The following is a 19,530-nucleotide window of genomic DNA, read 5'->3' as shown; positions in this document are numbered from 1 at the left end:
GCAGGTGGGGAGGGAAGAGAGAGAGAGAGGAAGAAAATATTAGAACTCAGCAGAATATCATGCACATCTTATACCAGTATTTTAAAAATATATATATGCTATTTAAAATAAAATAGAGTAAAATAAAAAATAAAAATATATGCTAGATTTTGGCAGATTTAGGGAGTGTTCAGCATTCCAGGCACTGTTTTGTGACTGATGATGGCCTAACCTATATATTTTCACCAATTTTCTCTCCATTTGAAATTTTCCACATTTTCTTTTGATTCTTTGTGCTTAGATATTAAGAGTACTTCAGTTTACACCATGATTCAAATTATACTTTAAGCCACTATGTATTGAAACCATTGGAAACATAAATTAACAGTCATTATTTAACACATGTATTGAGATTTTAACAATACTTAATGCATTCAGGTTAATTTTTCAAACATATGGTAAATTTTTAATTTATGTTTTAATACAAAAGCAATTATATTACAACTAATGAGATTATAAATGTATTTTGTGTACTATTAAATAATTATCAAAATTTGTGTTTTGCTTTTTAATGGACACATTTTCTACATTTAAAATCTCTACATAACAGATGTGTCATTTCACATTAAGTGAAAACTAATCTCTAATATTTTACATTAGTGCTTATTTTGGTATATATATGAACATACATATGCCACATGGATACAAGGCTGATATAGATTATAATTTTTAATCCTAACAAATCATTAAAATTATATATCTTATACATTTTGACAACCATCTTACTCCTATCTAATGCGAGACACAATTTGAGAGACGTACAAACGAAAGAATGACTACTTTTTTGCTTCCAGTATTTCCTATCAACTAATTGTCAGATATATAAAATTTGGTAAAAGTCAGTCCCACTTTTGGCAGTAAATTCCCAAGGGTGCAATATGCTTTGGAAAGTTTGGTTTTTTTGTTTTTTTTTTTTAAGATTTTATCTATTTATTTGAGGGAGAGACAGACAGATAGTGACAGAGATAGCGAGAGAGCTCATAAGCCGGGAGGAGAGGGAGAAGCGGGCTCCTGCTGAGCAAGGAGTCCAACATAGAGCTCAATCCCAGGACGCTGGGATCGTGACCTGAGCCGAAAGCAGATGCTCAACCAACTGAGCCACCCAGGCGCCCCAGTTTGGTTCATTTTTGATGTTGCCTCTTAACAATGTGTAGACTGTGTGGTCCCGTTTCTTAGTGTCCCAGGCTTGTTTCTGACCCCTTCAACCAATTCAATGGTGTGCTTCCTTCCAGCTCTTCTCATTCCAAGGGAAGTCCTATGAAAATACCAGGGTCTGGCCTCTGGCAGCTGGTTCCTTCCTGCCCATGTCTGAGCTGTTTCAGCACCCAGCCTCATCACCCTCTTTCTTACCTGGGACTCTGCTCCTCACCCCCTTCCCTGACCCACATTTCTTTCTTCACGTCCCTTCCCTGATGCTATCAAAAATATCACCTAAATGCCTCTTCTTTAACTTTAGGTGGCTCCAAACCTGCTCCAGCTTCATTCATCCCCTGCAGAATTGTCTATTATTATTGTAGTAGTTAACCCAAATGGGGAGCTTAGGCTGTGCCAGTTACTGAGTGCAGTGCTTCCTAAACCTATGAGGTGGTTGCGCGTGTTACTCCTCTTCTATAAAGAATAACACTAAGCCTTAGAAGGGCATGTGGTTAGTAAGCACTGGAGCCAGGCTTCAAGCCCAAAAGCAAGATTTTCTCTGTCCTGCTTAATTACTTTCTTAACTATTCTTGGCACTCAACTAAATACATTTTCTTATTAAAAATTTTGTTGATGATAATAATAATTAGAGTAGGCAAACGGTCATAAAAGGTCTCTGAATACCATAAAATATTCCACCAGTGCAGGGTTAAGAAAATAATAATTTATAGTTTTCAAGCCCTTTTATATCACCTCATTTAACTTATGGTTAGAAAATTATGTTGATTGTTCTAACAATCTGATTAATTGGGAGCATTCGAAACAAACTATACACCAGCTCTCAATTTCAAGGAGTTAGAAAAAAACAAAATCTCTAATAGGATTTGCTCTTTCTTTGGTGGGTAAGGAAGATCTGACAGGAACTTAGGATCATGAGCTTGGAATCTACTTAACTGTATTATTGTACAATAAGCATGCATTAATCAGGCAGCACCCATAATCAACATGAAAGAATAAAAACAAGCTTTTATTATTAAAGCATTACTATTGATTTTTATAAACACCAAAATAATATCCCTTCTAGGCCCATTACACAGGTAATAATAACCATTCATTTAATTAATACTGACTCAAAATGAAAAATTCAATCTGAGTACTTATAACACCCACATTAATATCAAGAAGGTTCATTAGAATTAATACCACAATAAATATAAAATGAATTAGTAATGATTACACCATCATTTTAAAGCATTCCTATTTGTACTCCTGTATTTACTTTAATCACCATCACTCTAAAGAGCAATTAACAAAAGCTGGGCTGGGCATATTTATGTAGGAATAACAAGGCATATAAATGCGACCCATTGCAAGCCACACACATTTTATCTACACTCATGCATCAACATGCCCAACAGTATGGGAGGTGGTAAAATGACATATTCTTTATGGCATTGGTGAGGAAAATAAAACCATTCTGCAGTTTGGCTTCCTCCCTGGTTTTAAATTGTTCATTCCTTCTCAAGAGCTACGTTCCGATTCAAGATCCTAGCAGGGTACCCAGCACGTAGTAGGAAGACCATTAACTCTTGTTGAATAATGTCTTGCCTCATGATACATACTCGTCTGGAAGGACTACTGGTTACCCTTGGGTGTTGAATTGTAATGATGATTACAGAGAATCTGTCATTGATTAGCTAGGTATGCAACCAATACTGGACAGAAGTTCTTTGGTAGGGGGCGAAGGGGGAGAGGAGATAATCTCCTCTGTTTCTGCCAGTTGCCCAAACTGAACTGGGATAAAGAATATAATAAATTACTTCTCTTCTGCAGCATGAGTCATTTGAGAGTAAAATGAAGGAAAGAAACTATGACTCCTTTTTTTTTACATCCTCTCTATTCCCATTCTTTTGTGACTGAATCATGACCTTTTTGGACATTAGGAAACTGGCTCCATAGGAGCAACTCAGATAAAAGAAGGCAAAGAGGAAAAGAAACTACACCAACAAGACTCTCTTTTAATCCTGTTGCTAACGATGGGCATTTCCACCTTGGCTCTTGCAGAATCTTAAGTCCTGATCATATTTGAATTGGGGAAAGCTGAAGAGAATAGTTAAGTTGCTGTTAATTTAAAACATTATTTGTATTCACTCTTAAGTGCTAGGTGGCCAGAAACATGTCATAAATTATTGACAATGTGATAAAGGGAAAATTTCTCCAAAAGAATGTCACAAAGGCCTTAGCATGTGAGAGGGGGAAATTTGGGTCTGTTTTTGATGGGTGGAAGAGGATGCTTCTATTTGAAAACCTGGTTCTATATGGAATTGACATGCTGCTTAATGAGTAGATTATCAAAGCTCTGCTCCGTACTTAGCCTCTAAGTCATCTGTTTTTACTTTTAGTTTCCTTCATTTTCTGTTCTTTTCACTCGTGTGACTGTTTGTCCCGCAGAGAAGCTAGGGATTTTCTGACTGTGGAGAGAGTAACTGTAAGTGTTTCAAGATACTATGAGCCTTGAAAACCAGAGAAGCAATGAGCAAGCTAGCATTTATTTGAAAGGTAAAACATTAAATCCAGGTAGAGAAACAAAACACAATTTATTATCCTATTGATCACCAAGAGACTAATGCCTTTCCCTTTCCTAAAGACATTTATCCACTAAGCTTTATACACACCACAGCAACAATCTGTAACCCACTTACAGAAGTGTCACTAATACAGCATTAATTACCAACACTATGTGACTTGGAAATGGCTTCCTGGTGAAGTGGTTTATAGAGTTCACAGCTTGGCATAAAACCACATTCCGGTCTTTTCCACCTCCAGCTTGAGGCCATTCTCCAGCCCTGAAAGAGAAAGGAGATAGACTATTCTGAGCAGTGAAGAAGTAAATTCAGTGTTCCTTCCTTTCTGTTCTCAGTGCTCAGTACACACCTCCAGGAAAACACTAATCTGACCTGAGAAGAATCTACCATTTTTGAGCAACTACTTTGTACCAGGAACTTTATATATTTTTAAAAATCTTTATAATAACAACATGTTAGTATACCCATTTACAGGTGAGATTCTATGTAAATAACTCAATAAGCAGATCATACTCAATAAACAGATTAACATCACTTACGAATAAAGAATAACTTTTAAATGGGTACCCCTACCACACAGAAACAAAGCTCTTTCTATTTAATCATGAAGGTTCATAACTAAAAGAAGTTCACAAACTAAAGACTAAAGAGTAAATAACACAGGTGATAAATGACACACGCCACCACCAATCTCATAGAGCCATCCATGTCTGCAAGCACCTGTGGGAAGGTATTTGTAACCACATTGTATCCCAGGCCCCCAAGCTCATATGTGAAGTGGGTGTGCTCTTCTTACCATCCTTGTCAAAAACATTTTATTAAACACCAAGTCTAATTACAGAATACTGTGCTAGGTACTACAGAAGTTTTAAGGCTTTAGCTCTATTATGTGAGAACACAAGACTCTCTTTCTCATTTTGGATCAAGCTATTGCCTCTATTCAATTTGTGTGATAGCTTTTGAGAGCACTCTTGGAGATCATAAAAGTATCTGGGCACTCTGCCACCATCTACTTTGGTCTGTAGCATGGTGGACGGAGGGTGAGAACAAGGAAAGTGGATAGATAAGAATCTAAGTAGATGGTGCTCTAGTCTAGGGAGAAAGAGAATGTAAAAAGAAATCAAGGGAAGTGGAAGGTCTATCATCATCATCATCACCATCATCATCATCATATCTAATTTTTATCTGAGTTTACTGTGTACCAGGCGCAGTGCTAAGGGCTTTATGCACACTATCTAATTAATTCTCACAATAATTTTTTCATTAAGAAACTATTATTCCTCTTACCAGTGAGAAAGCTGAGGGTTAAAGAAGGTTAATATCTAGCTCAAACAAGCTGGCAAGTGGCAAAGTCTGGATTCAGACTCAGGACGTCTGACTCCAGTGCTTGAGCATATGGTCATCATGTGTCAGGAAACAGAAGGAGAAAAAGAGAACCTGCAGTTCGTAAAAAGATGAGACATGAGCCTGTGCTCCTGAGGCCACTGGCAGGATGCGGAGGCAGAAGCCAGGATTCAGGATGAGGCTGGCTCCCCTCAGGAGGGGGGCGCTCCAGGGGCTGTGGCAGCCATGCTTGACTCCCTCTCTCTCTTGAGTTGACAATACAACATTAGTGCAGAAAGGACGGGCTATGCAATAAATGATTTTGGAGCAAAAACATTTTTTAGCAAGCTTTTTATTCAAGTATCACATATACAGAAAAGCAAACAAATCGCATGTGTTTAGTTCAATGAATTTTCACAAAGTGAATGCATGCCTGTGTAACCACACCTTTGTAACCACACCTACGTAACACATGATCTTTGTAACCAAGAAACAAAAGTATTACCAGCCCCCAGTAGACCCCCTCATCTCCAGTCACTGATTCTCTTAAAGTGTGACCACTAATCTGACTTCCAAAAATATAGATTAGTTTTGCCTATTTTTGAACGCCATAAAAATGGAATCACATTTTAGTTATATATATATATAGTCACAGACTTCTTTTTTCAATATTGTGTTTGAAAGATTTATTTATGTTATAGTAACTAACAATAGTTTATTCTATTTGATGTTTAGGATCCATTGTATAAGTAGACCATAATTGTTTTATTCAATACACTGTTGATGGATATTTGTGTTACTTACAATATTTGGTGCAGACTAGGGAGGAGACTTAGAGCTGTCCAAGGTGGGCGGATGACTCCTGTCCATCTGGACATTGTTGTTCCTGGTTCTTGGGCCCATGGACTGCCCAATTTTGTACCAATAAAGCAACAAAAAAACAAGTGGAAATAAGAATTATGAGTGAATGAACTCCATATAAATATGAGAAACAATATGATGTAAGAATTACCGATTATTAGACTAATGTTTGGCGAAGAATTTCAACAGACTTCTCCATCCATGAACATCAGGGCACAAGTAAAGAAAATGAAAAAAATAGGAGAAGTAGAAAAATGTACTCTGACCTCCTAAAAAGAAAGTATGCCAACTTACAAATTACTGAGATATTTTAACTTGCCTTTTTATTATTCTAGATTAATAACTTGATTGCACTTTTAAAAAAAATGTATGTTTACTATTAAAAATTCTAATCAATCAGTACTCTAAATCACAAACCTGTTAGCTACAAATTAAAAAGAATTACACAAAAAATACCACTACCCAGAAATAATAATTGTTAACACTAGATGATCACAGGGACCAAAGGAATAACGGGGAATTAGAAAAAAATATTTTTATAAGATGAGATGAAATTATACATGCTACCTTTAAATTAAAAATTATAAAAATTAATTTTATATGATTTAATAGAAAAAAGAAATAAAGAAAAAAGAAATAAAAATTATAAAAAGGAAAAAAGAAAAAAGAAACTAACGTGACAAAGTAATGTTTAAATTTAAATAAAAAATTTTAATCACCAGGGAAACTACTTTTCAAAAGTCCTTATATGCTTTCAAAAAAAAGAATATGAAAATCATCAAGCTGTTGGGATAATTCTTTTTACTTGCACATTACATTTTAGCTGTTTCTTATGACATATGTGAAGCTAACAGTCAGACTTTTTCCCCACTTCCCCACTTCCTGATGTGGGATAGCTGGATTATTATTTTTATGCTAATAATTTTACACTTTCAATAACTTTAATAATTTATATTATGTTGTTATAAATAATAATTATTATTTAGGAATTATTTAAATAATTTATACTTTAGTTTCTAATAATTATAAACAGCTACAGTTCTTTTACCAGTTTTAACATTTATGAATTCTTTTTTTTTCTTTTGTATGATTTAAATATATGTGGGTTAAGGGCGCCTGCGTGGCTTGGTTGGTTAAGCGACTGCCTTTGGCTCAGGTCATGATCCTGGAGTCCCAGGATAGAGTCGCGCATCGGGCTCCCTGCTCAACAGGGAGTCTGCGTCTCCCTCTGACTCTCCCCCTCTCATGCTCTCTCTCTATCATTCTCTCTCTCTCAATAAATAAATAAAAATCTTTAAATATATGTGGGTTTTTTTCCTTTTTTTTTTCCAAGAGGAGTTCATCGTTTCTCTTTTTCTGAGGTCATATATGTTGCAGAATATCTATTGCCTTAATGCTTAAATTACATCTTGGCTAATATTTTTTGGTCACACTATTTTTCCTCAAACTGTTTGAGCATTGCTCCCTCACATTCTAACAGTGACTGTGTAGAAATCCAAAATCAGGCTGATCTCCCCAACTTCATTTAGTTAAAGAATTTTTATGGGTGCTTACAATATCATTTCCCTATTTTTGCCATTCATTTTAATTAACCAGGATGTAGTTCTGTGTCATTTTTTCAGAGTTCCTGAGATGTAGAGTTCTCACTGTGTAGATTCAACGTATCTCTTCATTGCGGGGGAGTTATCTTTCATTCTAATTTTGTATGCTTTTCATGCTCTATTGGGTTATTTATTCTAAAGATATCAATGATATATTATGTTGAATTCTCTTTTTTTCATCATATCTTTCAAATCTACTGTTACTGCTTTATTCCTTTTGCCTTTTTCCTTTGTATTCACTGTGATGATCCTAAGAGTTTGTCAGAAAATTGAATATTTTGTAGTGAATCAATTTATCTTGCCCTTTCTTTCTCTTTTCCTTCCTTCCTTCCTTCCATCCTTCCTTCCTTCCTTTCATGTCTTTGCTTTTCTCTTTAGTTTTGTATATTGGCTTTCGATTTGTTTTCTTGCCTCTTCAATTTCCTCATCTCATTCTACTATTTTATTGATTTTGTCTTTGAACTCTCATTGTGTTTCATAGGATGAAGCATATTATGTTTCTTTTACTCTTCTTCATAATGCATATTCTAATATTGCAGGATTTTAATGCTATTTATTATGTTCTTTCCATACTTACCAAGAGAAACCACACTGACTATTAAAGTAAAGATTCTCTGCAGGGCTTTGATAGGGATCTCAAAAGTCTAAAACATACAAATGATATTTTTTCAATAAAATCTTCCTTGTTTCTAGACATTTTTGATAGCTGCTATTTGCTATAACAAAGTATGATAGACTCTTCGTGATTTGTTTCCTATCAGTCTTTACCTGGCCTATTATTTTTTCCTCTAAGTTACAAAGGAGGACAAGACTTGTACTTAATGCAATAAGAGATGGTAGTACGTGTGCCCATGCACACAGTAAGATGAAGGAAGGCGATGATAAAAATTTCATCTGGACCTCTCTCTCTCTCTCTCTCTCTGACCAAATGGCTTATGCTAAAATTGACCCCATGTAGTTTGAGTGTAGCCAGTTCTAAGAGGGAATAATTTAGGAACTGTAATCATTAAACTATTAAAAGCAGTTTTGTATCAACTGAAGATTTTCTTGAAATTTTCTTTGGTAAGATTTTGCACCAAAAACAATATTGGTTGACTACTATTTGAGGCTATTTCATGTTACACTTATCAATTCTTCCTCACACAGAAAAAAAAATTTTTTTAAACTAAGAGATTCTTGAAATCTTAAGGAATGGAAGCGGTATTCTAAATTTGACTGTGAAATTACTAATGTACAGTAACCTTTCCTGGAGAGTGAGACTAATTCTTTATCACAGCCCTCAATAGGTTTTATTTTAAGGCGCTTAGGATGGCCCGTAAGTCCCATGTCAAATCCCATAATATTCCTTTAGCATATTAAGAGATGATGCTTAAAATTCTGAAGTTTCTATAACTGAAGTTAGAATTCTCCTTAATATATATGTGATATATTAGGGAGAATATATATATGATAATTTTCAGAAAGTAAGTTTTGGTAATGATGGCTGGTGCATCTAGAGAATTTGGCAATTGAGCTGGAGGAATTGTCTGAAGGTACAAGACCACGTGGGGGCTCATGGGACAACTGCCAGTTATTTTACAAACTGGTGGAGGCCTGGTCTTGCTTCCTGGAAAATGCTTTTCCCAATGATGACTCTGCCTGTGTAGGACATACCCAATCAATGAATTTCAGCCGTCATCATGATTGACATGGATCACTGAACAATTGACTGGACTGTAATGATCAGTATTGATTGTGCATGTGTCTGAAATTAAAATATTGGATATAGTATAGACTATTCATTTTATGAATGTGGAATACAGTCATTGAACCATGAGTCTTTAATTCCCATGCTGGTCACCTCATCTTATGCAGACCAAAGCATTCATTGTCCTCCATTTTTCTTCTAAAAGAGGCAGAAATTTAAATGGTTTCATAAGAGATATAGATAAGCACCTAGGATTTCTTCAATTCAACATTTTTTAAAAGAGAAAGAAAAATTCACTCTAAAATAATCACAGACAAATAGTGATCATTCCTACCAGTGTACTGTGTATTTATATATTAAGATATAGATAGATAGATATAGATATAGATGTAGATATAGATGTATATCCCCTGTGTAAATTCTGTGAGTGTAAGGGCAGTGTTAATTAATATATTCAACTCATAATTAAGCAGGCATTATGATGTGTTGGGCACTTTCTACATATAGAGATTCAGGCACTTTTCTAGATGCAGAGATAAAATAGTGCCAAGCCTTCTGTTGCTGCCATAGTCTGGTGGGGCAGGGGGAACAGAATTGATGAAATAACCACATCAATAAATGTAAACTTCAGAGGAGTTGTAAGTGCATTTTCAGTGAGGTATCTGGTACAGTGAGTGTGGAATGGGGGAATTAGCTAAATGAGGCAGGCAGGGTAAAGTTTGCTGAAGAAATGATCATTAGCTGACACATGATATTAGAGTAGGGTTTCACTCGAGAAAAGTAATTAGCTATGCAAAAAGAAGGGCAGGGCTGAAGATGCGAGAATAATCCAGGCAGAGGGAAAAGTGCTTCTGCAGCTAACATGACACAGAATTTAAAATTTGGAGAAGGTGAGTATGACTAAGGGTAAAAAGGAAGAGCAAGTAAGATGAAACATGAAGCTGGAGGGAAAGGTGAGGACAAACAAATGCAGAGGCTTAGAGTAGAAAGACATATGCCCCAGTAAGTTTAAAACAGTCTCAGTTGATGCTTGTTGTCCATGTAATTAATAACATACCCTTTCACTCCTAAATGCATTCCAGTGTGCTGAGGAAATTATGTGATCACCCTACTCAAAGGCCTTACTAGGGATTTTGGTCTTTATCCTAACTCCTAACAATGGGAAATATTTAAAATGTTTAAGCAAGTAAGAGACATGGTCACATTTTAGGTTTGAAAAAATCATTGCATAAGGTGTACAAGAGGTTGAGGGGGACAAGAGCACATGCAGGGAGTCCAGGTAAGACACTGTTGCAGGAGTTGGGGAAGGGACAGCAGTAATATGAAGAGGGTAATGCAAGAGGAAATAGAATGAATGAATGTGATGGCTTCTTTGATTTCATTGTGCCAGATTTGGTCCCAAATGGAATTTCTGTACAGACCCTGGCATTGATTTACTGGTGCTTCATAGATCTCGGGATATATTATGCAATTCACTAACAAATGCAGAACAGTCCAGTGCTTGGGGGTTGGTGACAGTCGTGATTATTTCACTAGTGGCAAGCGGTACACACATAAGGAAAAGAACTCCCTGGGCACCCATCTTCCTTCTCTCATTATAGACATAGACCATGAAGAGCACTAGGACTATTAAGTCTTAAGCTGCTGGATTTTCTCCCAAAAACATTTTCTAATTCCTTGGCTTCTAGGTGCAATAGAAGAAACTTTGATAAACACAACGCAGTTAAGAAAGACCACACTATGCCTAACAGCATCTGAATATCTCTCTCATTGCAGCAGGAAATAGAGAAGAAAGGTTTTCTAAAGGAAATCCTGGGTGTCCTTAGAGGCCACAGCAATTCACTGCAGAAGTGAGTGACAATAAAAAAATAAAATAAAATAAAAAATTAAAGTCCTTCGTCCAGTCAGTCACTCAACTAACAACTATTAAATATCTACTTTGCCATGAAGTATTCTGGACTATGGAATTATAGCTGTAGATATGAAAAATATGGCCCCTGTCCTCCTGACGTTTACCTTCAAATAAGACATATGCAAAACCAACAGAAGACAGAAAATAAACAAATATACATACATATATATTTTCAAAATTATTCCTGAGAATTATGACTAATGTTAATAAAATAAGATAGGGTAAGCTGATTTGAAGGAAGATAATATGGTAAGCGAAAGCTCTTACTAGTGGTGATGTTTGACCTAAACCCTGGATGAAAAAGGAAGTCATTTGGAACTAGGAGGAAGAGTCCAGAGCAATTGCAAAGTCCCTGGCTGGAAGCATCAGACAAAAGGAAAGCTAAGATGTCTGAGGGTAGTGAGAGATGGGGAAGTGCTAAGCAATGAGGTTGTAAGGGTAGGAAGTAGGAACCAGGTGTTGTAAGGCTTTATGGGCTGCAGGAATTTGGGATTTGCTCTAAATGCAATGGAAGCCATTGGAGAGTTTCAGGCAGAAGAACTCCATGATATAAATTAAAAAAAAAAAAAAAAAAAACTCTCTGGCTTCTGTTTTAAAAGGCCACTGTCAAGTGTCAATGATCATGAGTCCAGTTTGTGATTTGTTATGGTAGACCATTTGAGAAGTGATTATGTCTGGATTTAGGATGATGGAAGTGGATAGATTTGTGACATATTTGAGTTAGAAATAAAAGGCTTTCCTGAGAGACTCAATGTATGGGTTAAGAGAAAGGATAAGTCAACTCTTCCCTTTAAGAAAGGGATGGATGATGGTGCAATTTGTTGATATAGGGAAAAATGGAAGAGAAAAACATTTGGGATGACAGGAATCAAGGGTTACATTTTTGGCATGTTAATTAGAGATAACATCCAAGTTGGTAGTTGGATATGAGTCTGTAGTGGTTATCAGATGCTGTAGATACTTGTTGAATATGGTAATTTGGTGGTCATTAGCATATATATGTTATATAATGTTATATAAGGTCATGGGATTGGAGGAAATCACTAGAAAAAACTATTCAATTGGAGTTCAGTTGAAGGGAACTAAGACCAGATTGCTTATGGGATAATGAGTGGGCCACAGTAGGTGAGGGGGAAAAAGAGAAAAGAACCAAGATGAAGGAAAGAAAGAGTAGTTTAGAGAAGGGTGTTGAAGGAGAATTACAAAAGATTGGGGCAGCTGCCTTGTGGAGTTTTTGACTTTGGGAAGAAAGAGAGAAATTATTGTTTTCTGTCTAACCTCCTCCAAAGTGCTTTCAAGAGACTCTCAGAGAATACGTTCATAATTTTCAAAGATTTCATGTGGATTCATATTTATTTTCCTTTTGAATGTATGACAAAGTGGAGACCAGTCTCAAGGTAACTAAGTTCTATCTTAGTTACTCATCTATTATTTCATTTAAATCATGTAACAGTCTCATGTAGGAGATCCTACTATTATTGCCATTTCACATTTCGATATAAAATTAAATTGTTTGTTGGATTTAAATTTCCAATACCCATTATTTTTTTTTTACCTCAAAACTATCCAGGAACTAAAAATAAAAACCACAGGTTTAGTTTTAAAGGATTATTTTTCCCATTTTTATTTATGCAGAGGAAACAAAAAGAGAAATGGAGGGAAAATGTGCCTGGCTTTTTCTGTTGATCCTTGGCTTAAAGGACAGAGACCCTCATAGACTATACATCCAATGAAAACAATTTGAACAGCTATCCAAGATTCCTAGGCAGATCTGTAAAGTCAGAATGCTTCCCATGGCATTTCTAGGAACAGAGCCTCTTAGAAGCTAGTATCTTTCTAGTTGGTTGTTCAAGGTTTCCATTTGCTACAGTGAGTGTAATATATCTTGCACTCTTCTATCAGTGGGATCTTGGGCTCAATGGCCTGTCTGTCCATCATCTATTAGCAGAGCCTCCAAATCCCTCACTTAGTGCTTAAGATTTCCTACCTTGAGAATTGGTTCTTACTTAGTATTCCAAATATCTTTTCCTTCTAAGGACCATCTTAGTCCACAGTGTATACTCATCATGTTAGCTAATGACCTTTTCTGCCATCAACTTAGATAATTTATAAGATAAGCTTAATATATATTCTGATTATTATAAATGACATTTTACTTAATAATTTTCATTATAATCCAGATTCATAAATATTTTATAGCACCCTTGCTCCAGAAATGGAATCATGGAAAGTATTTAAGTAGATATGTTTCACCTTCAGAAAATTGAAGCTTTCCTCACAAACTTCTCTCTGTCACCCAAATGTCATACAAATTGTCCAAAGTCACAGCTAAGAAATTTCAGTTAGGATTAAAATTCAGGTATTTCTGATTCCAGAATCCTTGCTTTCAAACTTCCTAGCATAGTAAATACTCAATACATATTGGTCCATTTCTAGTGAATAAAATCAGTATTCAGAGAGTCTGGATGATAGTTATATATGTATAGTATACATACTGATCTTTGAGGAAAAATGAAAGTTTATGAATATTATTGGTTTCATCACCTATACTATGGAAATAAATATACTCTATTACCCAGAATATGCCATCAATAAATAAAAACAACTACATAATATTACAGAAGTTTTTGACTGCTAAATCATACTACATTATTTTAAACACATGTTACTTTTGTGCAAAGTTTGTTGCCAAGAGAAGCAAAAATAATCATTAGGACTTATTCATCTCGTCCAATACTCCCACACACATACCCTTTTTGTCAAATACCATTGCTGAAAGTGACTTGCCCACAGTCACATATTTAATGACAAAATTAGAACTAAAGCTAAAATGTTCTGACTTTAATTTGTGTACTCTATTACATAGCACATTTCAATCATTGTTACTGTCCATGTTTCCCTTCTCATTTTGATATCTGAGATATCTGAAAACAGAAGTTAAGTATAGGGGTTGTTTATCATTCACATGCTATCTCTGTAGAGCTCCACCGTGCCCATGCCTGCACTAGTAGAAGCCATTTAATATGCTTCAGAACTTTTTCTTCAAGAATATATGCAAATTAGGTGCCAGAATTTCCATCTTTGAGGTTGTTAGGTTAACTGGTTCCACAAATGTGCTAAACAAGAAGAAAAAACAGACAAAAGATTTCCATTGGCAATGCAGAATGTTCTGAATATTACTGTTTAATCAACCAACAACTTAAATCTGGCATTGGGTAAAGCATTACAATTCTGGTATACACTTGGGTGGGTCGGGGGAAATCACATCAAAAATTTTCCTGACTTAGGCTGGTATGTTTTCTGCAGTCCACAGGACAATGCTCACTGGAAAGTTTTCTTTTGCCTTTTCATATTGAATAGTACATTGATATATTATGTGTTTCCATATATTGTTGTTATGACTATGACAGATTTCTGAACAATTTTCATTACCTATTACTGCCAACCTCAAGTGATCTGAGGAAATCATTTTATCATAGGCTAAGACATTTCTCCAATGTGAAAGTAAAAAGGAATTACTTTGACACAGTAGAATGCAATAAAGCAATTTGTGATCAGTTTGAATAAGATGAGTGAGAAAGAAAACAAAGTCTCTGACACTGGGAGTGTCTGCCTCTTGCTTTGATATCTTTTCTAATGCTGCAGAAGCAAGTTGGGTCATTTCTCCTCCTCCCAGGCTGTTCACTTACCATCTGTCAATGTTGAAAAAATACAAAGAACACTGTATAATTATTTTCCTTATGAAAAACATGAATGCAAACTTTCTTAGAGCTAAAACTTTCTTATAGCAGCATAATCAGCTGCAAACTCTGCTTCTAAAATATCTAATACTCTCTGAATATCTTAGTACTTATTTATCCCAATAGCACTGTATCAAGAACAAAATAGCATATATCCATAGAGTGAAATATCATGCCAGTGTTGAAAAAATGAGAGATGTCCAATATATTTTGTTAAATGAGAAAAATGAGTCCTAGAAGAAAATGTTATGCCATTCAGTAAATACTTATAATCCCATTTCTGTAAACAGGTGTACACACACACACACACACACATATACACACACATACACACACACATATACACACACACACACACACACACTAAATCATTTGGGGAATAGGAATGGATTTATTTCACAACAGTGGAGGTAAAGAAACATCCTATATCTTTATTTCTCTGTCTCTCCTGGCTGGTAGAAAATTTAATCTCAAAAATATTTTGAGTGTTTCTCTTTTTTCCTAAGATTATACAAGAGTTCTGGGAGCTTAAAAGTCATGAAACTTTGGGAATAACCTCTGTCCTTGCTTCCATCATGACCACCAATGAGATGAAACTTGCCCAAACTTGGATGGTACTTTGGAGAGTGGGTAGCTTTGTTGCTCATAGAATCCACTCCTTCCAAGTCTACTTGGCCATCGGAAATGTGTTAGGCTCTCAACACCTGGGCCCTTATAGCTCCTTTCCATTCCTTCCACAAGTCTATCTTACACGGTTTCTGCCATCTCTGAAGCACTGTGTGGAATTGGCCACAGGACTGTACCAACTACTTAATCTAGCATCTTTTCCCTTCTTCAGTTTCATGGGATCCAACCCTTTTCTTTGGGTCTTACCATTCACTTCTTACTCAATCCCACTGAGCCTTTCCTCTCTCTTCACCCCCTTAAGAGAGCTTTATTATCCCCTAGGACACAATGAAATCTAGGTCTTCAAGACAAGAATATCCCTCTTAAATATAAGGCAACACATGCACACAGACACACACATGATTAATCACTGCAGAAATATGTGTAACAGCAAAGCATTGCAAATACCCTAAATGCCTAATGGAAGACAGATTAAATAAACTGTAGGAAAACACAATGGAATATGCTGTACAAAGTTATAACTCGATCTTGTGAAGTGGCAGGAAGTGATTTCAAGGTTACGCTATCAAGTGAAGAAAGATGCATATGAGTATACATAGAAAGATGAAGAAATAGGAATATATATTGCAAATGAGTAGACATTGCTAATTTTTACAAACAAACTAAAACTGCACTCACTATACAACAATGATAATTATTACTCTAGGAGTAGTTAAGAAGGTGGTAGATGGTATGAAACAGGAATGAGATGTCTCTGATTATATTTTTAAATAAAGTTTTCACATTTGAGCCATATATTTTTAATTAAAATTATTAAATCAAAAAGGATGTAAAAATCTAACCCTAAAATTAAATACAAACAGAAACAAACCAAAATTTAATCAAATTGGTAGCGCAACCACACAGAAAAAAATAATTTATAAACATAGCACCTTTACTATAAAATCTTAGTAGATATAGTCCAAAAAATAAAGAACTGCAAAGAAATTTAAGCCTTACATAGTGGGTTTGCTGATGGTAGTGGTAGTATTGTTAAAGTAATAACCTACATTTTTTTCAATACTATAGAACACATGAGTAAATAGGATGATATAGTTTGGAATCAGGGTTCTCACTATGGGGGAGAAATGATATAAATGGAGTGGGGAGAAGAGGAAGAGCTCTGTGGTGATAAATTTAAATTGGAGGCACCTATATGAACCTCATGATGTTTTTAAAGATACATATGCCAGCTATGCAACGAAATAATCTAGAAGAAATGACATCCCAGTAGCAATAAGGACTCCTAGTACCAAAATCTTGGTTTCTAAAATACTATCTCTTTAAAAGAAAACAAAACTCCTTGGAGACCTGGTTCATTCCAAGTATAGGCAGAGAAAACACAAGGTAAGCCTGGAAAATTCTGCCCTGAAGTACTCAAAGGATGAGAGAGATATGTCTAAAAGACAAAAGCCAGCTTGATGGGCTTGACTGGTCAAACTACTTACAATTTGAGCATCAAAAATGAATAATGATGTGATAGATTATAACACATTGAGTAAAAAAAAAATCCATAAGACCATAATAATATTTAAAGAAAAGGGGTGAGAAAGAAGGTAAATAAGGATAATAACTAATAAACATGGAAGGAATGAAAAAATTAGAAAATAATCCTTTTGCTCACACACCAAGATTGGGACATTATTTAATGATAGGTTATTCATATAATTTCAAAGTATTATACCACAGAGTACTTCTTGGTTGCAAAGAGAGAGGTGGGAGCTATGCCTTAACTTAATAATCTAAGTTAACATCACCAATAATGAAACAGACAGACAGACATCATGCCTTTGATGTGATGGAATGCAAAGTCCAAGAAAGCACCTATGTAGTATTCTTGCCAAAGTATTTAATTTGAATCTAGTAGTGAGGAAACTATTTGGCTAATCCAGATTTGAAGACATTCTACACATCAATTAATCTATATTCTTCAAAAAAACAGTGTGTCATAAAAAACAAAAGGCAAAGGGGCCTTATTGTATTAAAAAAGGCTAAAGACACATGACAGGCAAATGCCAAGTGTGATCCTTGATTGGATTCTGATTTCGGGCTGGGGAGTGGAGGAGGGTCAGCTGAAAGATGTCTGGGGACAGTTGTATATTAAATGATATTATTCTATCACTGTTAATTTGGAAGTGTGACGGTGGTTTTGTGTTCATGTCAAAGAATGTCCTTGCTCTAAGAGGATTTATGTTGAGGTATAAAGAAGTCAAGAGCCACAGTATCTGCCTGTCTGCAAATTCCTTTCAAATATTTCAGCAAAGCAATTGTGTTTGAAAGAGATAAAGCAAAGGTGGCAAAACATTAACAGTTGGTGAAATCAGATGAATACTATACAAGTATGCATTGTACTTTCCTGTGGGTTTGAAATTTTTGAAAATAAAAACTTCGAAAAACAGTTTTAAAGAGAAGGTAAACGTAAGATAAAAACTAAAGATAAAATTTTAAATTTTGAAAACAAAGCTAGGAAGACTCCGTTGTGTTGGGGGTGGAGGCAACAATGGGTTAGAGGAGTCAGATAGAGAAAATTACCTCTCATACTATTATTATTATCCTACAGCTGAATGTTATAAATTCTCTGTGAGGTTATTCTGCTGATTAATAAATATAGGAAAAAGAAAAAAACTCCTCAAGCATATAAACCAAATCACAAATAAATAATGGATGAGAGTTTGTATATTGGGTGGCATGAATACAGGATTCTTCCATGAGCTAAATCACAGGTTGGCAACTACAGTTAAGCCAAATCTGGCCTCTGATCTAAGTCATACATTTGTATATTCGAAGTTTTTTTTTAAAAAATCAAATATATTTTAGTTTTTCAGTCAGAAGAATAAAAATGAGAAAGAAATAATTCGTATAGTATACTCAATGATTAACTTTTCCAGATTTTGCTTCCAAATGAAGGCTATATAGGTTGACTTCCAAAATAGAGGGAAGGCATAAATAAAATAAGCACATAAATAAAGAAAAGCTGGAGTATTCTTTTAAAATAGTACATTAGGATAGTTGGGCAAAGTGTGTGATAAGCCTTATTTGACATTACTCAGCACTTATAAAAAAGTATGAGCTTACTTTTCCAGGAATCGTAAAACACATTTGCTGAATCATTCACTAATTCTACTGGCGCCTCTGGAGACATGTGTCACATATTTTGGAGTTTTCTAAATCCAGGTTCAGAAAGGTTAAGTAGCTTGCCAAGCAGCACAGCACAGCGCAGCTCAGCAAATTACTGGAAAGAAAGAAAGAGAGAACTCCGTACTTGAATCTTGGTTGAACCCGCCCAGAAGGGAATTAAGAATTTTCCCTGGAACCTTTCCGTGAACTAGAACTTTTTTCGTATTTAGGAAGGAAAGGGAAAAACACTAGCTACCACCTGGAAAATGTGTGTTACTGACAGGCTCCACAGGATGAACTCTGCCTACTTTAAGAAGGTAACTCAACCTTATCGGTAACCCTGGATTTAAAAAGATTTTAGGACTCAAATCAAGGAAGTCAAAGTCATTCTGTTCTTATAATTCGGTGTGTCATCATTTTGATAAAAAGCAGCCAACAGATTCTCTCCTTTTACTAATGGCAATTTATGTCTTAAAGAAACAAAGACCGAAGTGAGCGGACTTGAGTCTGTTTCCCTACTTCTCTGGGGTGAACTGAAATGGAAGTATTGGCAACGCTCTCTGCCTAACTGCCTTCCTCCACACACACAGCTCCCACCCCTGGCAGGCACGGGAAAGAGGAAAAGCCAAGTACTGTGCTTTTTTTTTGTTTTTTAAAGTCTAGCCTCAGCCTGATTTTATAAAGAGTTCTGGAACATGAATTGTACCCCACAGCTTGTCCTGCCCAGACACAAAGTAGCTGACCTATAGTACCCCCACATCAGCCGGTCACTAGCTACAGGCTGCCTCGGGTAGGGTGGCCTTGCCTTCTAGAAATTCCAAGCAAGGTGGCTTCTACGGGGTGTGGTGGCTCCCATCAGCCAATG

General features: G+C 35.7%; 1 long non-coding RNA gene across 1 annotated transcript in view; it reads right to left on the bottom strand.

Annotated features, from left to right (window-relative positions):
* Window positions 1-2,175: 2,175 nt before the first annotated feature.
* Window positions 2,176-19,530, bottom strand: part of LOC144381724 (uncharacterized) — a 30,983-nt gene continuing 13,628 nt past the window's right edge. Inside the window, exons 3-4 of the long non-coding RNA XR_013447497.1 lie at window positions 5,886-5,987; window positions 2,176-4,019 (exon numbers count right to left, since the gene is read on the bottom strand). This is a non-coding gene — a long non-coding RNA (uncharacterized LOC144381724). The remainder of the gene's footprint in view (window positions 4,020-5,885; window positions 5,988-19,530) is intronic.

The sequence above is a fragment of the Halichoerus grypus genome, chromosome 5 (assembly GCF_964656455.1).
Source record: "Halichoerus grypus chromosome 5, mHalGry1.hap1.1, whole genome shotgun sequence".
NCBI classification, from domain to species: domain Eukaryota; kingdom Metazoa; phylum Chordata; class Mammalia; order Carnivora; family Phocidae; genus Halichoerus; species Halichoerus grypus.
Note: the sequence above shows the minus strand (reverse complement) of the source record. Positions and strands in the feature narration are given on the sequence as shown.